Source organism: Nicotiana tabacum, chromosome 6, assembly GCF_000715075.1.
Source record: "Nicotiana tabacum cultivar K326 chromosome 6, ASM71507v2, whole genome shotgun sequence".
Taxonomy (NCBI): Eukaryota; Viridiplantae; Streptophyta; class Magnoliopsida; order Solanales; family Solanaceae; genus Nicotiana; species Nicotiana tabacum.
Genome location: NC_134085.1, coordinates 181344737 through 181367529, shown reverse-complemented (window position 1 = coordinate 181367529; position 22793 = coordinate 181344737). Strand labels below are relative to the sequence as shown.

Sequence of the window (22793 nt, the reverse complement as noted above, 5' to 3'; positions counted from 1 at the left end):
TTTTTATGAAATAGGACTTAAACCCTCGATTTAAAAATATAAACTGTCTGCCCAAACATTTCTTCATCTTGAACGTGGCATAACCCATACGTTCACGAAGCACTATGCTTTACTAACCGGAATCTCTTCTACGTGAATGCGAGAAAGCTCTCGCGAACGCGATGCACAACACACTCAACACCTCGCGATCGCAACCCCAACTACGCGAACGCGTAGAACAAATGCACTGAGGACCCAGCTATCCTTCTTCCTCTATGCGAACGCGACCTGAACCTCGTGAACGCGATGACCAAAGACCTCACACCTTCGTGATCGCGGAACCATCTTGGCAAACACAAAGGCTAACTCCACCGCCTCGCACCTTAACCCTTCCCGAACGCAGGAGATGCATCGCGAATGCGAAGGTCAAAAACCTGCAACACCAACAGCAGCAATTCTGCAATTTTTCACAACATAAAATGGTCCGATTGACCACTCGAACTCACCCGAGGCCCTCGGGACCTCAACAAAACATGCCAACATATTCCATAACATCATTCAAACTTGTTCCAACCTTCGGAACGCTCAAAACAACCTTAAAACACCAAATTTGCATCGGATTCAAGCTTATGAATTTCAAGAACTTCCAAATTATGCTTTTGATCAAAAACCCAGCCAAACCACGTCTGAATGACCTCAAATTTTGCATACACGTCACAAATGACACAACAAAGCTACTACAACTTCCGGAATTTTATTCTGACCCCTATATCAAAATCTCTCCTATCAACCGGAAAATGCCAAAATTTCAATTTCGCCAATTCAAGCCTAAACTTTCCACGGACTTCTAAAATGCATTCCGATCATGCTCCTAAGTTCCAAATCACCTAACGGAGCTAACCAAATCATAAATATTCCGATCTGAGATCATATACTAACAAGTCAAACCTTTCCAATTTTAAGCTTCAGATTGAGAACTATTCTTCCAAATTTATTCTGATTACCCTAAAAACCAAAATCGCCGATTTACATAAGTCATAATCTATCACACGGGGCAAGTCATGCCCGAGAACTGATGAGCATAGTGCAAAATCTCAAAATGACCGGTTGGGTCGTTACATCCTCCCCCACTTAAACATACGTTCGTCCTCGAACATGCCCAGAGTTGTTTCAAAATCCAACCAATCGCTGAATAACCTTACCATGCACATACCCGGGGGTGATCCCACGTCACCCTATCTCATATAGGTCCGATAACACAATATAACTGAAATTTCACAATCCATCCTAGCCCATAAACCTTAGAACCACATTTCCACCACCGACATCATCCACTAGATCAAAATCTCACATTTATACTCTGACTAAGCCCGAACAAGTTGTAATAACCCATACCTGCAACCTCGGAGGCAATTACATGATATACCACATAACTCAAACGCTTGCAGCGATAACTTCTAATCATAGCAGCTACACACAACAACCGAATATCGATAGGAAACCTCTTATCAACTAAAGTCTCATTCCAACACTTTCATATACTTCCAATGATAAATGAAACACGCAGTAAGCCATAACCATTTCTCGAATCAGCCATTCATGAAGCCACTTCTCCTTTGGCAAAGACCATAGCAAATTTCTGTGCTGAACCTCGATGTTATCTTTCCAACATGCTGAAATCAAATCTGTTTGCAGTTATTAAGGATCCCAACGATCTCATCTAATCTAACACAACTACTCTGGTGACATTGACATATCAATACAGACTAAAGCCACGACTTGTGCAATCCGTGCACTAATAAGCCACAATTCGAACTTACTCAAATCATGAAAATGACTCAATGAAAGAGTTGTACCACAAGATCACTAGTACCACCAGAACACAAGGTTGAGAACCCGCCACACATTTTAGAACCAGAACACACGAATCTAACCCACAGGATCATACTTCTACATAGCTTCACTCCAATGCGCAACCTCATCCAAACACTGGTCCACATGAGACACCTTAAGTTACCATGCTCAAAATCGACAATCGTGCGCAATATAATGTTTAAAACCAAAGTAATCATCATAACCACCGCGAGGCAATTACATAACACCACATAACTCGAAAGGACATAACCGATACGCCATCCACCAAGCAATACCTAGTACTCTACCCGCTCGAATTCTACTGAGAGGCCCTAATAACACCGCACCACATGTGCCTATAATCAACAAATCCTAATGGCTCGCAACACTGAAAGGTACTCATAGCTCCCCCTGATTACTAATAGCTCATTAACAACCGAATCAGCACATCCCTCACCAATGGCAACTCGAAGTCAACAAAGCTGTCTCGATGCAAAACATACATCCATATAGGTCTACCAATGAACCACACATCAACTCTAGTCACACACAATAGATAAATAATTCTCTGAAAGTTCACAATGACTTAATCATAGCACACACTATCATCTGACTAACTTACCCACATCTTTACCGTCCACAACCACGAGCTAACCTGTATATGAGAACTTTTAGTCTCTAAGTCCATAAAGCACATGAATTACCATATCTGATCCCAATTCCGCCGCTCGCATATATAACACACCTCTAGTACTCAATCATCTCATGAGAGGTATAGCTATAATTCTTCTGAGCCACCAAGCAAACTCAAATATCATTCGTCGATCAGACAAGATGATGCCACAATACCAATAAAGCATCCGTAACTCAAACACATCGCCCTTTCTGAAATGTTATACCGTCATCAAGTCACACCAATCAGTGATCTCATTTATCTAGTCACCTGAAGCTGTCCATGATATCTAAGAATTTGTGACCTTCCTTTCAAATCTGAAACGTGTCCTTACACATGCAAATCTCAATCCTACACAACATACCGCATAAACCGTACCATCCTAGGATAACTACGAGAACTTCATATCCCTTCCGGGCCACAAGAAGCTACGTACTCAATTAGCCAAGAACTTTCCATTGAACCCATCTAGAAGAAAATCACTACACCTCCCACGCTCCTCATGCCAGTAGAAAACGTACACCTCCAAACCGTGGCCGAAAGCCATCAAGAACTCTCCAAATTTCATTTGCACAAAACTAAACCGTCCAGACTGAATCCTTCTAACTCAACCAAGCTACGCAGGCCACTATAACCCAAGAGCATTGTCGCGAAACACATGTATAAACTCATTACCTCATAAGCATCCAAAGAACTAATCATATCCTTACCACACCGATCCAGCCTACTACCAAGCTATCCCATCTATTCGAGTTTCTTTCTGATCTACCGTCAGCTTGACACTTCTTCTTGCTACAACACCACAATTCCTCACCCCAGACTCACCACACGAGACCCAAGCACAAAATCACACCATCTAAGACTCATAAACCGCTGAATACTCTTTTAAATATTCCCAAAAGCACCACATTCAAAATACTTTACTCTGAAGAGACTTCCTGCGAATCTAAATTTGTTACATTTACCTTCCTAATGCTGACACATAGAATCCCATAATTGATATAGAAATGCCACAAATCTTGACATCTTCCAATGAAAACTCAGTTTCTAGCCACATATACAACTTGAAAATACCCAATTGTTACATGTAAAATCTTGAACACATTAGAAACATTCTCGAAAGTCATTCACTCTACTCAAACTGCAATTAGCCTGATCAAATGAACAGAACCACCCGTGCCTCAATAGCACTCCGACACTGTAGAGTGCAACCTCATCCTAAAACAACCAAGCAACTTCCTGCTCTATGCACCGAGCAACCATTACCAATAACAACTCAAGACATTCTGTGATTCTCATACACCTATGAAGCATGACATAACCTTTGTCAAAATTTTCCTTTACTTGAGCCATCCCAGTCTAAATCTCCGTAAGCCATAACTGATTCACTCGCACGCCTCAAACTGGAACCAACATAGCACATAACCGTGAAATCAACTAATAAATAGTGGACTCCCCCACTTGGCTCGAAGTCATAGACCAAAACACACACAATAACTCGTAACGCATATACTATATTGCTGCATAATACCATAGTGAGATTTAAACTCAATCCTTCATAAGCTCGTGAAACACAGACCATCTAGTACTTTGAATCTTCTGCAAATCTTGCATTCATCCTCGCAACAGTCAAGCCCACTCTCTTAAGCGACCCAAATTTAAATTTTCAACACCTATATTTCACTTGTAAATGAGATCTTCTAACAGACAACATGAGGATCACACAACCTCAGAACACTCCACAGGATATAACCCCACCTGCTTGGCCTCAAACTAATATTTTTGTATACCTTCTATTGTCATAAATATTACGCAGTCACTTAGTCCTCCTGAGTTTGAACTCATATCGCAACATGAAATTTACTTCACTCCCAACTAGGAAACATGAAAAGATTCTTCACACGCCCATAACTCGGGGCTATACTTCACATCAAGATGGAAATCAAACACTAAATAGTCCTTGCTGCTCCAAAGCAGACTCTTCTCCCCTCATTCGGTTCATATGAACACATCTCGCAGTCATAACATACTCATCATGTAGCTATCCAGTCATTACTCCCCTTAATAGGGACACAATAGAAAATGTAGGTCCAGAAGCACGCGCTCACGCAATCATCAGCTCAGAGCTCAAGCTATAGGCAAAAATCCGGACTCGAGTTATCCAGACTGGCCCAACATTAACGCACGGAGATCACATCTTGCCCCTCGATCAGGGAATCACAAGCCATCGATGCATATCTGATACTGAGCGCTCATGCTCGTATATGAACACGTGGAAGGAATTCAAAGAGTTACTTTTCAAGCTGAATCAAGGATGCACAATAAGAATTCAAGAATGTGAAATTTTTCCTAAAGGTTCTACAGCCTCCCGAGGATAAGTACAGACATCTCCGTACCAATCTACGAGACTCTACTAAACCTGCTCATGACTCGTGAGACCTACGTAACCTACGCTCTGATATCAACTTGTCACTACCCAAAACTCAGACATGGTCGTGATAGCACCTCTCGTGAAGACAAGGCCAACCGACACAACACCTATTTTAACCCTTTAATCATTAAAAGTCAATTTTTAAGCCTTTAATTTAACAAATGTTTCGTAATATAAGTCTAAATGAACGGTGCAGAAATAACATACAAGCCCGACATCGGGGTATCACTAGTCATGAGCATCTACCAAGGTCTGAATACAACAACAACTGTCAAAAATATACTAAGTACAATAATGAAAATGAGAGGAAGGAAGCAGTGTTGCGAACATCGTGCAGCCACGTTGCTAACTCTGATGACTCCGCATCTGAGCAATCAACACCCGCTACTGGGTTCCAAAATACCTGAATCTGCATACGAGGTGCAGGGAATAATATGAGTACTCCAACCCAGTAAGTAATAAGAGTAAATAAAGACTGAATAGTAGGAAATGATGAATCTACATTTATGATAAACTCAATAAGCACAACAGGCTTTCAAATCAGAATACGAGTCAATCGTCTCATTTAAAATCCAGCTTTTGGTAAAATCATTTGAAAATGCTTTCCAACAGTTTCAGTAGGGGTTCAATACCATTTATAATAAAAGAGATGAAAACCATAATCGGCCCCTCGGGCAAATCATAGTTCGTATACAGCCCCTCGGCATAATAGAAATTCACAACCTTTTTCATAACTTAAAAACTTCAGTTTGAATGAAAGCTTATTTAAAACATTTGTTCAACATTTTCAATAGAGGCTCGGTCTAAAGATAAGAGAAAGCAGTAATTAAATCAACATATTCAATAGAAACTCACTTTAAGGGGGAGTGAAAAACAGTAAGTTCATAAATAGGCCCCTCAGGCAAATCATAACTCATGTACATATATATCTATGACCTCTCGGGCAAGCCTCTCAGTCACTCGTGACTCAACTCTTACCAATCAGCGCTCACACTCAATAGGTACCATATAGTAACCGCTGCGGCGTGCAGCCCGATCCATATATCGTTGCGGTGTATAGCCCGATCCATATATCGCTACGGCGTGCAGCCCGATCCATATATATAGTCGATTGCGCTCACTGGGGGTGTGCAGACTCCAGAGGAGCTCCTACAACCCAAGCGCTATAATCTGCATGGACAACTCACGTGTTGCGACATATCGCTGCAGCGTGCAGCCTGATCCATATATATATATATATATATATATATATATATATATATATATATATATATATATATATATATATATATATTGTTGCGGCGTGTAGCCCGATCCACAAATATATAATCCTCACAATCAGGCCCTCGGCCTCTCTCAATCATTAACCTCACCATCAGACCCTCGGTCTATCTCAGTCATTAATCTCACAATCAGACCTTCGGTGTATCTTAGTCAATACCCTCACAATCAGACCCTCGGTCTATCTCAATCATTAACCTCACAATCAGACTATCGGTCTATCTCAGTCAATACCCTCACAATCAGACCCTCAGTCTATCTCAATTATCAACTTCACAATCACTCAGACCATCAGTAAAACAGGGAACTCAGCCCAAACTGTTCTCACATTTTAAGAATTAAAGTGATAAAAACCAGATTTAAACAATAAACAGGTAAATCATGACTGAGGATATGCTTTCAAAACAAATAGAGTGAGGAAAAATAGTAAAAATGCCCCTAAGGGTCTCAACAGGTCGGCACAAGGCCCCAAACATGGCATACAACCCAAAATATAATATCAATCTCTAAAATATGGAATATCATAAGATTTCAAATCAAATACGCGACTTAACAGTCGTACGGGACGGACCAAGTCTCAATCCCCAATAGTTCACGACTCCACGCTCGTCATCTAGCGTGTGTGTCACCTCAAAGTAGCACAACGATGTGAAATTCGGGGTTTCAAACCCTCAGAACAGCATTTACAATCATTGTTTACCTCGATCCGGTCCAAACTCTAGCCTGCGATGCCTTTTCCCCCATAAACCGACCTCCGGATGCTGCAAATCTAGCCACAATCAGTACATAACTATTAAAATATGCTAAGGGAACAAAACCCACTCAGAAATATCCAATTTACATCAAAAATTCCAAAATAAAATCCTCGTTCACTCACGAGTCTACCCATATCAAATTCATCAAAATCCTATCTCAATTGCCCATTCAAATCCCCAAAAGAAATCTCAAAGTTTTCTTCCATTTTTCCCCAATTTTCACTCTAATTTCTCAAATTAAAAGATGAAATTCTAGACCAAATCATGGAATTAAACCAAATATGAGTGAAGAATACTTACCCCAATAGCTCCACTGAAAATCTCCTCAAATTCCACCTTCTTTCGAGCTCTCCAATGGTTTTTATGAAATTGGACTTAAACCCTCGATTAAAAAATATAAACGGTTTGCCCAGACATTTCTTCATCACGAACGCGACATGACTCTCGCGTTTGCGAAGCACACTGCTTCACTGACCGGAATCTCTTCTATGCGAACGCGAGAAAGCTCCCGCGAACGCGATGCACAACACACTCAACACCTCGCGATCGCGACCCCAACTACGCGAACGCGTAGAACAAATGCACTGAGGACCCAACTATCCTTGATCCTCTATGTGAACGCGACCTGAACCTCGCGAATGCGATGACCAAAGACCTCACACCTTCGCGATCGCAGAACCATCTTCACGAACGTGAAGGCCAACTCCACAGCCTCGCACCTTAACCCTTCGCGAACATGGGACATGCATCGCGAACGCGAAGGTCAAAAACCTGCAAACTAACAACAGCAATTCTGCAATTTTTCACAACATGAAATTGTCTGATTGACCACCCAAACTCAACCGAGGCCCTCGGGACCTCAAACAAACATTCCAACATATACTATAACATCATTCAAACTTATTCCAACCTTTGAAACGCTCAAAACAAACATAAAACACCAAATTTTCATCGGATTCAAGCTTAAGAATTTCAAGAACTTCCAAATTACGCTTTTGATCAAAAACTCAACCAAACCACGTCAGAATGACCTGAAATTTTGCACACACGTCAAAAATGACACAATGAATATACTGCAACTTCCGGAATTCCATTCCGACCCCTATATCAAAATTTCACCTATCAACCGGAAAACGCCAAAATTTCAATTTCGCCAATTCAAGCCTAAACCTTCCACGGACTTCCAAAATGCATTACGATCACGCTCCTAAGTCCCAAATCACCTAACGGAGCTAACCAAATCATAAAAATTATGATCGAGATCATATACTAACAAGTCAAAACTTGGTCAAACCTTTCCAATTTTAAGCTTCAAATTGAGAACTGTTCTTCCAAATTCATTACGATTACCCTTAAAACCAAAATAGACGATTTACATAAGTCATAATCCATCACACGGGGCAAGTCATGCCCGAGAATTGACGAGCAAAGTGCAAAAGCTCAAAACAACTGATCGGGTCATTACACGGGTGCCCGTCGCGGCCCATCAGTTTTAGTCATGACACAGCTGGGCCCGGGCAGTCTCATATTCTAAGGCCAGGCAATCCATGTTCTTCTTCCATTCTTCAGCCTTAGTTTTCACTGCATCTACTTCTTTCTGAGCCATTTCTAGCTCAGCACGAAGGCCTTTAGCTTCCCCTTCTCTTTGCTCACTGAGAAGCTTAAAGGCATCCTTTTCCTCAGTAAGCCCTCGGACCTCGGCCTTATACTGGCTCAACTCCCTTCGAAATCGGAGAAAGGTTTCGTGATGAAGCACCGAAGCCTACATGCACAGAAAATGAGATTATGTAAAAATAAAGGATAAGTACAAAGAATTGACATCATCAAAGAAATCCGGGATTACCCGATTTAGCGCATATTGGGCTTAGTTGAAAAGATAGGGTTTTTCCACCTCGTCCATATTAGCTTGGTCTTCTTCGATGACCAAACATCGTAGATAGCTAGCCACCCCTAAGGGGGCAGAAAGGAGCTGAGCATCTACCGGGAACGAGATAAATTGATCGCTTACGCCCGGGATCAACACTAGGGGCCGAAAATTGATTGGTAAATTTAAAGCTCGAGGAAGCCTCACTTGATCTCTTCCTCGGTACCTCCAAGTCACCCAGACCAGTGACATCTTCCACTCTAACAAAATAGCCACGAAAAGGGTCTTCTGCTCCATGGACCCCTTCACCGTGGCAAGTCTCTACCGCCTGAGCATCCTTGATCATCGACTCAGTAAATGAAGGAAACGAGGGGTAATCTTCGATATCTATCACCCCAAGTAAATCTTTTGGGGCACCACCTTTATCCAGGGGGGCCTCGAGCATTGCCGAGGCTTCCCTTTCGAGCTTCCAGGTCGAGGTAGGGCAATTTCAGTCTCCACCGACTCGGGGGTTTCTTAAATTATGATACCCGACCTTGAACGAGCCACCAACCTGGATCCTTCCTCTTCTAATTCGGACTCATCTTATAGACGACGGACTGAGTCCAAAGATAGGGAAATGGTGTTTCCCGTGGGTTTACGGCCTGTTTTCTTTTTGGGTTTCTGCCCCTCAGAATTCGTGGAACTTGAAGCCCTTTTCCTCTTCTTCTCCCGCACTGGCTTTGGAACATATGGTTAGGGAAGTATTTCTTCATCACCAGACAGGGACCTCATTGCCACGTCTTTCCTGAGACCTACAAAAGAAGAAAAGATGAGTAAGCTCGGGAAGAAATTTTAACAACGGTTAAACCATTGAGTCAAAAAGGAAATTTTACCATGGCTGCGAGCCTCCCATCGACCCTTCGACAAATCGCGCCATGCGCGCTCAGTATGTGTCGATTGCGATATTAGTATCCTGACCCGGTCCTCAAGTTGGGGAACCACACCTGGCATCCAGGCAACGACTGCATCTAGGGGTGTTCGTCGGTCAGTATGGTACGGTATTTAGACATTTCGGTTCGGTATTTTTGGTATTCGGTTTCTTAAAATGCAATACCAATACCTTACCTAATTAAATTTAGTATGATTCGATTTTTCTCCTTTTGGTTTCGGTTTATTCGGTTTGGTAACTTCGATTTATTCGGTTTAAATACTAACTAGTGCATAGAGTCATAGACTGTAATATTCTAAATTAAAGTACTCAAAAGTACAAACTAAAAACATTTGTTGACAGAAATTTTGTCCAAAACTAGCAAATATCAACCCAGAGAGAGAGAACTGTACATAAAAGAATAAATTTGATCATTAGAAAAGTCTTGTTACTTGCTTAGAGTTAATTGATGAACTTAGAATAAAGAAAAGTAAAATTTTAGATTTTTATATTTATGTTATAATTAATAATATGTGTATGGTCTTGATCTTGGTTGATCTCGATCTCGATCGATCCCTGAGTCACGAGCTTGGCAATCTAATTTCGTGTCACGGTCCCATGATGACATGGGGTCGAATCTTGGCCTGCCATGCCCCGACCTCGGTTAATCATACAAAAAGGGCAAGCCTGATTTTGACTGTATACAGATAGTCCCCTTGTTTTTTGGAGAGTAATGACAAGAAACGATTTGAGCTCTCGATCTTCACCTCGATACATACAGTTCCCCAAGAACTTAATGCGCGTCAGTCGACAGTCGGTCATAACTAGTTTTGAACCGTCATTGCAAAATTATAAATATCCCCCTTCTTCATTTTTCAAACGTACTTTCAAATCTTCTTCACTCTAATGTCCAAAATCCTTTGCTTTCCTCAAAGCTTTGTATTTTCAGATCTCTAGGTTTCTTCTCTTGTTCTATCCCAAAATACCAAGTATTCATTTTCAATTTATATTCTTCTTCATCCATAAAAATTAAATGGCTAAAACTTTAAAGACTGTTCCGCAAAAGGAAACTGTTTCCTCGTCTCGGTCGACCAGCGAGGAACCAGCGACGGAGCCACACCCTGAAGAGTTCTTTCCCGGAGAGTGTCATCGATTCTGACTTCAAGGTTGGAAAGACCTCCTTGGTTCAGGGTCGATGCAAGCCGATATCGGGGTATATATGCTCGATACCTGATAACCTCCTCTCCCAGCTTAAAAAAGATTGCAACTGGGGTAAAAAACACGTGGCGGTGTCCGCTCCAGAAGAATCAATCACCACCCACATGGAGGGGTTCTTAAGTATTTACACTTACCCCTTCACGTTGGGTCTCTTGGATCCGATTATCATAGATTTCTGCAAGAAGTACGAGGTGACCCTCGATCAGATTCATCCCTCTTTTTGGAGGATTGTGATATTACTTCGTTTCTTCGTAAGCAGAATCGACGGGCTTCCCTTCACCCTTGTCCACCTCATATGCTTGTATAGCCCCCAACTCTATCGAAGTGGACTAATAAAGTTTCAACGTCGGGTCACCAGGACACCTTTCTCGAGCATAGATGAGGACAAAGACCGGGGCTGGATGGGCTGATTTGTTCGAGTGAAGACCGCAGACTTGATCCCGGCCGAAAGTATGTCATATCCTGAGAAATGGAATATGAATCGTAAGTACAATTCTGTCCTTAATTTCTGTTTATTGTCTTCGTTTTTCACCCTTTCTTATCACTATTTTACTTGATGCATCTAGGGTCGTGCATAATTTGGTAAATACCGAATTACCTTATCGAAACCGAAAATTTTGGTATTTGGTATTCGGTATGGTATTTGGTTTAAGTTTTTAAAAAAAACGGGTGTATTACGTATGGTATTTGGCATTTTAAAATGAAATACCGAAATACTGATATCGTACATAAATATATATTATAAGCGGGATAGAGATCGAGAAAGATTGAGGGAAGCCCGCCGAGCCAAATAACGGAAAGCCAAGATATTCGTGACCGAGCAAGGATCACGGCAGAGATCTCGACACGTATCAAGAAGAGGCCGATTAATTAGCTAATCATGGGATTTCTTACTGTATTTAGAATTGTACCAAGGGTAGGACTCCCCTACTATATAAAGGCGTCACATTCACGTTACATAAAGCAATATATTGTCTTTCTCTAGTTTTCATTATCTTGTTACTTTGTTCTTGTATCAACTGAATCTTCACTTGGTTCAAGGGTGATCAAATTCGAGGGCCAAGGCTATTTGATTCGTTTGGTTTGCATTTATTCCTTTACAGTCAATTTCAATATTAATTCACGTTTTTTTCGGTTTGTGTCAAGTAAAATCATGTGTCCTTAAAACCACATATAAATTCAATTGTTATCCGTTTTTTAGGGTAAACAGTTCTTGGCCTCTTTCTCCGTAATTATGGATAATATTCCGGATCGTTCATAAATATCTATTGCTTATAACAAATAAGAAATCTTCATGTATCCCATGGATATTTTAAGTATTGTCCCTTCCTAAAAAATGTCCTCAATATAATAATGACACAAAAATTACTAATTTGATGGAGATCATATATCTGCATATGTCTCCTTTATTAGTTTTTCTCACGCAGATGTGTATAAACTAAAATCCAAGATAACGACTATAATAAAATGTGCAAGAACATTTATAACAACTAGAATAGTGAAATTTTACACTCACTGACTTAGAACAATAGATTCATCTCGGAGTCTCCGGAGCCACTCACTCTCTTCCTACTACAAAATGTATATGGCGTAACATATTACACCAGGTTAGCCAAATGCGACTAACAGTAACAGGAATGTCTCATGCAGCCTGCACTTCAAAACATGGTAGATTCTCTATGTTTGCTGACTGTAAATTCTGTGGTACCCTAATTTGAAGAATACACATTTCAGACACATGTTTTGAGTTTTGATACACACTAAATTGACAATAAAAAATATCTTTTCATTTTTTCAGGTTAATCAATGCTTATAATATAGAGTTACATGTAAGTGTCTTTTAAGCAATTTGGTCTATAAATAATTTATTCATTGAACTTGTCTATTAATTATGGCAGAATAGTTCGGGAGACACTTGTATTAGTTTCGGATTGTCATCCCGGTCCCTACACTTCATAAAGTTTCATCCAAACATCTCAACGTAATTAAAACAAGCCTTTTAAACTCTTCTGACCGTTGATCGGGCTTATATAGCATTGATATGGCTGAAGTGAACAAAATGAGTGATTTACACGCACATCTATATATATATCTGGGAATGGAAAAGGTGATGTGGCACCTTCCAATGCCCAGCAATTGTATTTATTTATTTTCTCCATTTTTTCACAATTTTGCATTTTTTCCCTATTTTTACATTTCTCTTATTTTGTATAAGAAACCTAACGGTTGTTTATTTATTTCTTTCTCCCAAAAGTTGTTTAATAATAACAGGCCTTTTCTCTTCTATCTCCCTAATCACAGTTGCCTCTGTTGACTGGAAAAAAATGCCTCCCTCTCTTCTCTTACTTTCTCCATCTCTTTCACTCTCATCCCTTTCTACAGGTAAAATATCCTTTCATGTGATTATGTAGTTTAATTTTTGCTTGGCTTTCGAGTATTTTAATAACTTTATTTGTCATTCCTTTTTTCTTTGTCAGGAGATCTAAAAGGGATTCCTTTGAGTTACTTTTCGCACATTCTACGACTCTGAAAAATTCTTTTGATAAACTCATGACAATTTGGCGAATAACGAGATTGATGCAGGTTTGGTATTATTTTCCTTTTCATCGTTCATTCGATAGGTATTCTTGTATTCATCTTTTCTATTTTATCTATATTTGTATCAAAATTTCCAACTTTGATTAGAGCTATTAATATGGGCTAGACCAGCCTAGCCCACGTGAGCTTTAGCAATTGACGGGTTGGGCTGGGCTAGCCCACCATTTTGATGGGCCTTATAATGGTCAACCCACCCCAGCCCTATGAGGGTTGCGGGCCCCATGGGCCGGCCCATCATTTTTAAAATATAATTTTATATTTTTTCTTTAAGATCTAATTTTAAAAAAATCTTATTGAAAAAATTCACAAAATTTAATACTTATACTATTCCAATATCACAATAAACACTAAAAAAAGTAAAAGACAAGACTATATTTCATCCACTAAAAGTCAAAGCTCAAAATAAACTATTCAAGAGAACATCCATGACGTGTATAGGATATCCAACACATCATCTTCATCAAATACATTTGAATCCTCGTGTGAGATAGTTGTCTTAACATCTTCACTTTCATCTACACTACATCTACAATTAGTATGCAATATTAATTAGTTAAATATTAAAAATAATTAAATTTTTAAAACTAATTAACGTTTTAAGACTTTGATCTTTTAATATGATGAGCTTAATAAACTTCAAGCTTGGGATATTTTTCTTGATATTTTTTGTGTCATATAATTTTTATATTTTATATATTTTAAATACATATTTTTATTAGGCCCACGGGCCGACCCAGCTCAGTCTCAGTCAAGCCTCACGGGTCACGGACTTACTCGGGTCGGGCTTAAAAGCCTCGTTTTTAAATGGGCTCCAAAAATTCAAGCCCAGTCCTGCTAAATCACGGGCTGGGCTTGGCTGGCCCAACGGACCAAGCCCATATTGACGGCTCTAACTTTGATCTTTTTTTACTGGCCAAAATAAATCATCTCTTCTTTATGGTTTTGAGTCCGCCGTAAAATAACAGCATAGGCAGTTGATGGACTAACCATTGACCGAATCCAGAAGATATTTTCGAGAGGACTATTTGTTGTTTCTCAACACCTGCAATAAACTTCTTTTAGAGGATGATGTATCATCCAAAGTGAAACAACAAAAGTCACAAAGGTCTTTTCAAAACCCATAAGGAATAGAGTGCTTTGCTTTCGTGATGCAAATACGAAGTCTACATTAGGCTAGAAGGACAGATCATGTTATGGCAGGGTGAACAATCATATACGAAGACAGGGTAATGTGATGCGACTATTGGAGGGTTGAAATAACTGGGTAAGAAGGTTAAAGGAAAGGCCATTCACTCTTTTCTGTGCCTTCAGTTAATGTCTTTTCCAGTTGTTTCATTTAAAATTTATCCTACCACACCTACTTCGAAACTCATTTATACATGTGATTTGTTTACGCTAGAGAAGTATTTACAATGTTTGTAGGAATACATGAGAATTAGACGATATAAACATATTTTATTTTTGTGAATGTAATGCATATAGATGCATTAATTTAAATGATATTTGTTGTTTTAACATTTCATACATGTATTATTGTTCTTCTAGTGAATGTGATTACTATACCTTTTCTTCTTTTTTTTTTTTGTCAAAACTCATTGACTGATATAAAAAAAAATATAAAATGGTATTTGTTTTGTTTATTTCATATACAAGGTACGTACCCTCCAAAAACAACACTTCAAGATACAAGTTTTAAAATTTGTGATGCAAGCAGTGGCAAGAGGATGTGCTCTCCCTAATAATTTTTTTGTTGTTAATCAGGAAGTGTATTTCATCTATATAATTTTTCATCTTCGTAATCACTATACAACTAATAATAATTTAAATATTTTTATGTACGTTATTAGTAGTTTTAAGATGAATTTTATGTAATTTCAGTGTTAACCTCTTTTCTTATTGTTAATACTCGTTGAATCTGTCTTAACTCGATATAACTTGAATAATTTCATTAGTAATATATGATTAACTACAAATTATAGAGAAGCATATGTTCTAACTAAATTAAAATTACGAATTACCTCAAATATATTTTATTTATATAAGTGTATTCTTCTCATTATAAAGAGATAATTTCTAAATCCATATAAGCATACTAATCTTTTTATATATTTGCTTGCATTAATTCTTTTATGTTCGCGCAAAGCGCGGGCAATTTACTAGTTAGGTATAATGTGTGTGGGTTGATGATTTTTATTTATTAAAAGAAATAAAAATCTTTAAATAAATAATAAATAAAATACTAGCAGCTTGTTTTTCTGTCGTGTGTATTTCCCTCCCCATTCGTTCAACCCCCCCCCCCCCCCACACACACACCAACCCTTCTTCTTCTTCAGATCCCCTCCCCCTTACGTTCTGCCCCCCCCCCCCTCCGCGCCTCTTCTTCTTCTTCTTCTTCAAATCCCTTCCCCCTTCGTTAAATTGGGCGGAGTCAAAGCGAGCGAGATAATAAACTCGGAGCAAGATATGGCTGTGGAAGATTTGGAGTCCCAGCAAGAAAAATGACAGTTAGATTTTATCAGCACTTTTTATGTTTCTGCTTTCCTTAATACCATATGAAGTCTCATTTATGTTATTTAATTAAAGTTGGTTGGTTCCCTATTTTGTTTTAAATGTTAAGATCCCCTCCCTTCCCCTTTTTCTTCATCCCTTCTTCATTAGATTTTCTCCTTGGCGTGTATTTATTCTTTCATCATGTCATCTTTCCCTTCTCTATGGCTTTTCGATTTTTTTTCGGTGGTCTAAGCTTTCAATATTTTTTTACAGCCCTTTCAAATTAGGGTAAAGGAATAAGCCAAAATTCAAAAGAATTAATTCTCTGCTCATATATTTTTATGAATAGATAATTTTCTTTAAAAGAGGAGCGAAGGAGGTGATGGTACTCATGGTGGAGAGGCCATGGTTGGTAGGTTATTAAAGTTGAGTGAGTGAGTTTGAAGAAGGGAGGAGGGGTTTTCTTTAATTTAAATTTTTTGCTTTTTTTTATTTTTTATTTATGAAATTAAAATTATATGCCTTAACGGCCTTTTAAGAGCCTCTCACAACGGTCTCGACACCAATGGGGCGGGATTGGTCATCTTCTAGCTTACTCTGCTAGAACTATTGTGACTTCCATGCTACTAAGCTAATAAGATCGGGAGAAAAAGTTCTTAAAGAATGTTCATTTTATTTTATAAGTAATCAAGGAGCTATGTATATAGCACTCAGATGAGGCTTAGTGAAAAATTAAAGAGAACAGATTCAAGTTAAGTTTGCCCAGGGGTAATCTAGCTACAAATGGAAGAGTAAAGCGCATTATCTTCATTCCACTTCCAATTAGATGTGTTAGGCACAGTGAGATTTGCCAATCCTCTTAAAAATCAATTGAAAAAGAAAATCAAGAGTGCTCAGTGCTTGGTCCCAGATAGCAGCTCCTGATGAACTGCCCAGCTAGGCACGATCGCAGACAGACATAAATGGGGTGTCGCTTGCGTTAGTGAGCTTGAAAAAGAGTTTGGGAATTGATCAAAACCCCTTCCCAAACTGTACAAGCTTCTTCCAAAGCATACGACTTTCTGGATGTAGATGATGATATCTATACAGATGGATCTTATATATATCGTAGAATGAAGTACCACATGGGTGGATATATATATGAATCCAAATCTGCCGAATCACTCATGTTATGATCTTCTACATCCTGGGTCTTCCCGTTCCGTCATCTGGCTTATGTTCTTCATGTAGCATTTAGACCGAATGACTCTATGAAATTACGTCGATACTTCCACATATTATGGGTAAGGTAGGAGACATCTCTATTTTTCCCTCGGGGAATCTTTAGAATTCTCACTGCTTAACTTTCAATTTGCCTCTGACCATAAAATGAAATGTGAATAACCCATCCTCCTCTCTTTGAAAGAAGGGGCGCTTCTGGTTCTGTCGGTGCTTGAAACAATTTTTTCTTCTCCATATTACTATATCTCTAGAGTCAATAATTTTATATGAGGAACTACTGAACTCAATCACTTGCTGCCGTTACTCTTCAGTTTTCTGTTGAGGTCTATCCCGCAAAGGTACTCAAATTGGATCAGTGATCGATTTTTAGGTTTTGTCGTAAACCTAATTGGTTATTTCCAATTACGTAAATCAATAGTTCAAACCGCACTCGAAGGTAGGGCATTTCCCATTTTTATAGGAACTTCTGTACCAGAAACAATGGTATCTCCAATTATAGCCCCTCTGGGATGTAAAATATATCTCTTCTCACCATCCCCATAGTGTATGAGACAAATGTATACATTTTGATTAGGGTCGTATTCTATGGTTACGATTCTACCATATATGTCATTTTCATTCCGTCGAAAATCGATTTTACGGTATAGACGCTTATGACCTCCCCCTCTATGCCTTGCGGTAATGATTCCTCTGGCATTACGACCTTTACCACAATGATGCTGTCCATAGATCAAATTATTTTGTGGATTGGATTTCACTTGACTGTCTACGGTTCCATTGTGTGTGCTCGCGGTAGAAGTTTTGTATAAATGCGTCGCCATGCTATTAAGTATTTTTATTTAAGTTCTTTTCTTTCTAAGAGGTGGAATAGAATAACCCTGTTGAAGCGTAATGATCATACGTCTGTAATGCATTGTATGTCCCATAATAGGTCTCATTCTTCTACTCTTTCCCGGAAGTCGATGACTATTCATAGTGTAAGCACGTGATTTTTGCCCTATGAAAGAATTACTCCCAAAAAATTCAAAATAAAACAATTTTCCTTTGTGTGCAATTTTTGTTATTTTTGTGTGGTATTTTTGTATAATTATTTGTATTTTTATGAGTGCATGTTTATTTGTTTTGATTAATAAAAATATAAAATATATCACATTTTCATTTAGTATTTAATTAAGTTTGTTTTACAAAAAATGAAAGTCACAAAAATAGGAATATTTTGCATTGTTAGCATTGTCAAATTATGCAATTTTATTTTAATTGGTGTTTAATTGTGTATGATAATTTTTGTTAGGAGTTTAATTAGTATTTTCGGAGTTAATTTAGTTTGTAGCTCAATTTAGAATTTTAGTTTTATCAAAAATAAAAAATAAAAAGAGAAAGAAAAGAGGGCTACAAAACGTTAATATTTGAATTGAGTCTAATATAGCTATTTTGGCTATTTTACCTTATTTCGTCGCAAAAGAAAAATTACAAAAATATATATGTAAATTTTAGCTTATGTATTTCTCATAAACTTGAAAAAATACGAAAATAGTACCTTATTTTTTATACTTTATATAATTTCGAAAATTATAAAATATGTAGTTTTATTAATGTTTTGTAGTCATTTTAAACTTAAAAAATATAGAAATAGTGCTTTATATTTTTATCGTTGTATAATTTCGAAAACTATAAAAAAAAGAGTTATTAACGTTTTGTAGCCATTTTAATCTTGAAAAATACAAAAATAGTACTTTATATTTTATCTTTATATATATAACGAAAATGACAAAAATAGTTTTATTTATGCTTTGTAGCTATTTTAATCTTGAAAAAATACTTAAAAAAAAACATAAAAAAATAGTTTTGTTTTAAATGTTAGTCTTATTTTGGTAGTTATTTTGTTTGCATAGGATTAATTAAATAACATCGTGTTTTTATTCTCGGGTCTGGACAAAGAATAATATTTGGGTTTAAACTACCCGTTTTTAGGCCTAATTTTCGGACCTAACCCATAATAATCTGAACCCCACCACGCATGGGGGACACATGTCTTGGACCCCTACACACGTGGGGTCCATGTTCTTTGCACAAAGGCTGAAAATTTGGAAAAAAGAGGGGACATAACGTGAAAAGGGGTGAGGAAAAAGACAAAAAGAATGGAGGAAAGAATTTTAAAAGCAAAACAACTCTTTAAGAAAGGAAAGGGACAGGGGGAGTTGGGAATTGAAAAAGAAGGAAACGGGAAGGAGGAGTGAAAGAAATTTTAAAAAGCAAAAAGATTTTTGAAATTTTTTGGAGGAGGGCACTATTCACGTTCTTCTTCTTCTTCATGAAGAAAGAACTGAACAAAGATAAAAAAAGACCCTCACGCGAGAGCCCATTGCGTCATCTCTTTCACGTCCAAACGACCACCAGCTTTTCGTCGCGTCGACCACCCCGTCGAGCATCAGTTACTGTAGCTGTTTCACGTCCTTTCCCCATCGTCTTCTCCACTTCCAAACCTCTCCGTAACAACCAGCAAACGACCCCTTGCGTCGCCGGGAAAACCAGTAGCTCGTCGCTTCCTCGCGCACAGCAGTGAACCAAACAGTCCGGCGACCACAACCCGTATCCCGTCATCACCATCGTCCCCAGCTGCACATCGCAGCGGCTTCTGCCTTCTGCTTCATCCGTCGTTGCCCCTCGACCCTGCTGCCCAGCTTCCGTCCAGCAGCACTGCCGCGACGCCGCTGCAGCTCACCACCAAACCCCGTTGTCCATCTGCTGTCGTTGCTACTCCTCACGACACCCTCGCCCCTCCATGCTAATCCGCCACAGTCCAAATGTCCAGCTTCTGCTTCGTCCTTTTTTAACGTCCATAAAACAGTCTGTTCGATCTCCAATAGTTCAACTCCGAGTTCGACTTGGGTTCATTCAAGTTTTAGATTTTTCTTTCAAGATTATTTAGTTCCTTTGATTTATTTTCCGTTAGGGTTTTTTGGTTTTAAGTGTTGTTCGTAATCTTGTTTTGTTCGTTCTATTTTTCGGATTATTGAATCTTTGTTTAAAGTGTTTATTTTTGTAAATCTTGTCTTGTTCGTTAGTTCTCCTTCTTCTTCAAGACCTTTTATTTGGTCAAGGTTTTTCTTCTGTTTGTTTGAGTGTGTGTTATAAGCTACCTTCGATTTGAACAACTTCGTCGAATAGTTAGTTTATGACTGCTTTGTTTGGACGAATACAACATGAATCACTTCTTAGGTCTGTTTCGATGCTTGAATCTTTTGTGTGAATTTGACTTAAGGATTGGTTGTAGCTGTGTAGTAATTTGGTGTAGTTGTAAATCAGAGAGGTTTAAATACATATTGCTAAGAATGAGTGCAAGACAATAATAATAGGGGATTTTCAGGGGTATTTTTGGGTGTTAAAAGATTTAAAATGATTAGTGTTAGTAGCCTGCGAGTTAATATTCAGCGTATAATTAATGAATTATTTAATGAAAAGGGAATTAGTAGTGCAGAATACACCCTGTCTGGTATCTTTAAGGATGGAAAATCAGAAAATAAGCATGAGATTAATGATAAAAGTGTATAGATGCACATGTGAGGAAATATACAGGCTGAAAGTGAAAAGCTTTGAATAAATAATATTTAGTTCTAGCCTATAAATAAGGGAAGTTGATATAGAGAAGAGGACTGGAAATTTAGAGAAGAAAAATTTTCAGAACTTAAAAGGGAGAAATAGGCTAATTTTTCAGCACTAAAAATCAGTCTTTGAGAGTTAAAAACTGAAAGTGAGGTCCTTTTCTTTACTACTGAAATCAGAACTTTGTTACTGCCTCTGTGGATTGCGTTTAGTGCTACTGATTTTTAGTCAGGCTTTCCGGGGTTTTTCAGTTTGGTTCTGACCATTGTTACACTGGTTATTGCTGGTTTTTGTTGCTGTTATTTGTTGTGGGATTCTGTTGTTGTGCTACTGCTGTACATTGTTGCTCCTGACCTCTTTTCTCTGTTTGTAATTCGAATTTCAGGTACACATTCGAATCTTGTAGTGATAAAGCTTTGAAGTTGAAATGCAGCAATAAAATCCAACCGCTTCAATAAAGTAGATAGTAGACAATCTGGTCTATTTAGTTTTTTCTTTGTGAACTGTTTTAATTTTTTTTTTTGTATAATTGGACTGAAAAGAGAAGAAATCGTATAAATGGTCATGCACTGATATAACATGAACCTTTCAATTTTTGTTAGATTAATGGGGTAAATCATGATAAGTAGCATATCTCTAGTTAGTTGTTTGTTTCCATGCATCTATTCAAGTAGTCCATAAACGAAATAAAGTACTTAGTCAAAACCCAATTAGTATTTCGTTTAGATGGTTAAAAACTAATTTCCATTAGTCCTCTTAAGTGATTATACTCTCATCAGTATTGGCATTAATTCATGTTACAAATAATCTCACATAGATAGATTGTGGACTTGATAAAAATGTAAAAATAAGGTGGTTGGGTAGTGTCAACATTATAGCTCCAATAATAATAATAAAAGTAAATAAATAAATAAATAAAGGTCGTAGTCGATAATTTTATGTATTAATAATTAAGTATACTTACACTAATGTAGAGTAGTTTCAATAAAGTATAGTTAAATAGCGAATCCATTAGGGTTAATGAATTAGTCTATAGTTTTGATCATTTAGTTAACCTCACCACAGTTAAAAATGGCTAATTGTAGTAACGTTAGTCAATCTTGTACGTTTTTTTTATATACATAATTCCATTTTTAGTAATATTAGCTTATGGAATAAGGCGCGAAATAATTTTTCATTTTTACAAGTTCAAGTATAATTTTCGTTAGCATCTGTTGTAATCTATTAATTAAATAAGTTACGGTTTTTTTTAGCATGTAATTAACTAGGATTTTTCTTTATTTAGAGACAAATAAAAATAGAAATGTAGTTACTTTCCTTTTAAAAATAAATAAATAAATAAGTGAGACGAGCTTCGTCAAATAAAAAATAAAAAAAAAATAAAAAAATAATAATAATAATAATAATAAAAAATTTGCAGGACCCTCAGTAATGGTTTAAGAAAATTTTTTTAGAAGTCGGGAAGGGCCGTTTAGCGAATTTCACGGCCCTCCCAAAAGATAATAATGCGCTAGAATCTTTAGGCGCGGCTTTAGTAAATTACATTCCTAAATATGGGTGGGCATTTTATGTGGCCCGAATCCAAATCCTAAGACGTTGAATAGAGTGTGCCTAAGATTGCGGGTTCATTTGATGCGGCGCAATCCGAAAACATACTTTAAACGGCGTCCACTCTCTCGAATAAATATGTATATGTAAAAGCAATAAAAAGTAGAATCAGCACATAGGTTATTCATGTAAAAATTAGATAATAGCTAAATGCAACAGTTGAGCGACCATGCTAGAACCACGGAACTCGGGAATGCCTAACACCTTCTCCCGGGTTAACAGAATTCCTTATCCGGATTTCTGGTTCGCAGACTGTTAAACAGAGTCATTCTTTTCCTCGATTCGGGATTAAATTGGTGACTTGGGAC

At 37.9% G+C, this 22793-nt stretch overlaps 1 long non-coding RNA gene across 1 annotated transcript; it reads left to right on the top strand.

The window, feature by feature from the left end:
• The first annotated feature begins 13195 nt into the window (after positions 1 to 13195).
• On the top strand, positions 13196 to 21500 carry LOC107783299 (uncharacterized). The gene is made up of 3 exons (XR_012711011.1): positions 13196 to 13347; positions 13443 to 13548; positions 21263 to 21500. It is a non-coding gene; the product is annotated as an uncharacterized LOC107783299 (long non-coding RNA).
• Positions 21501 to 22793: the final 1293 nt, after the last annotated feature.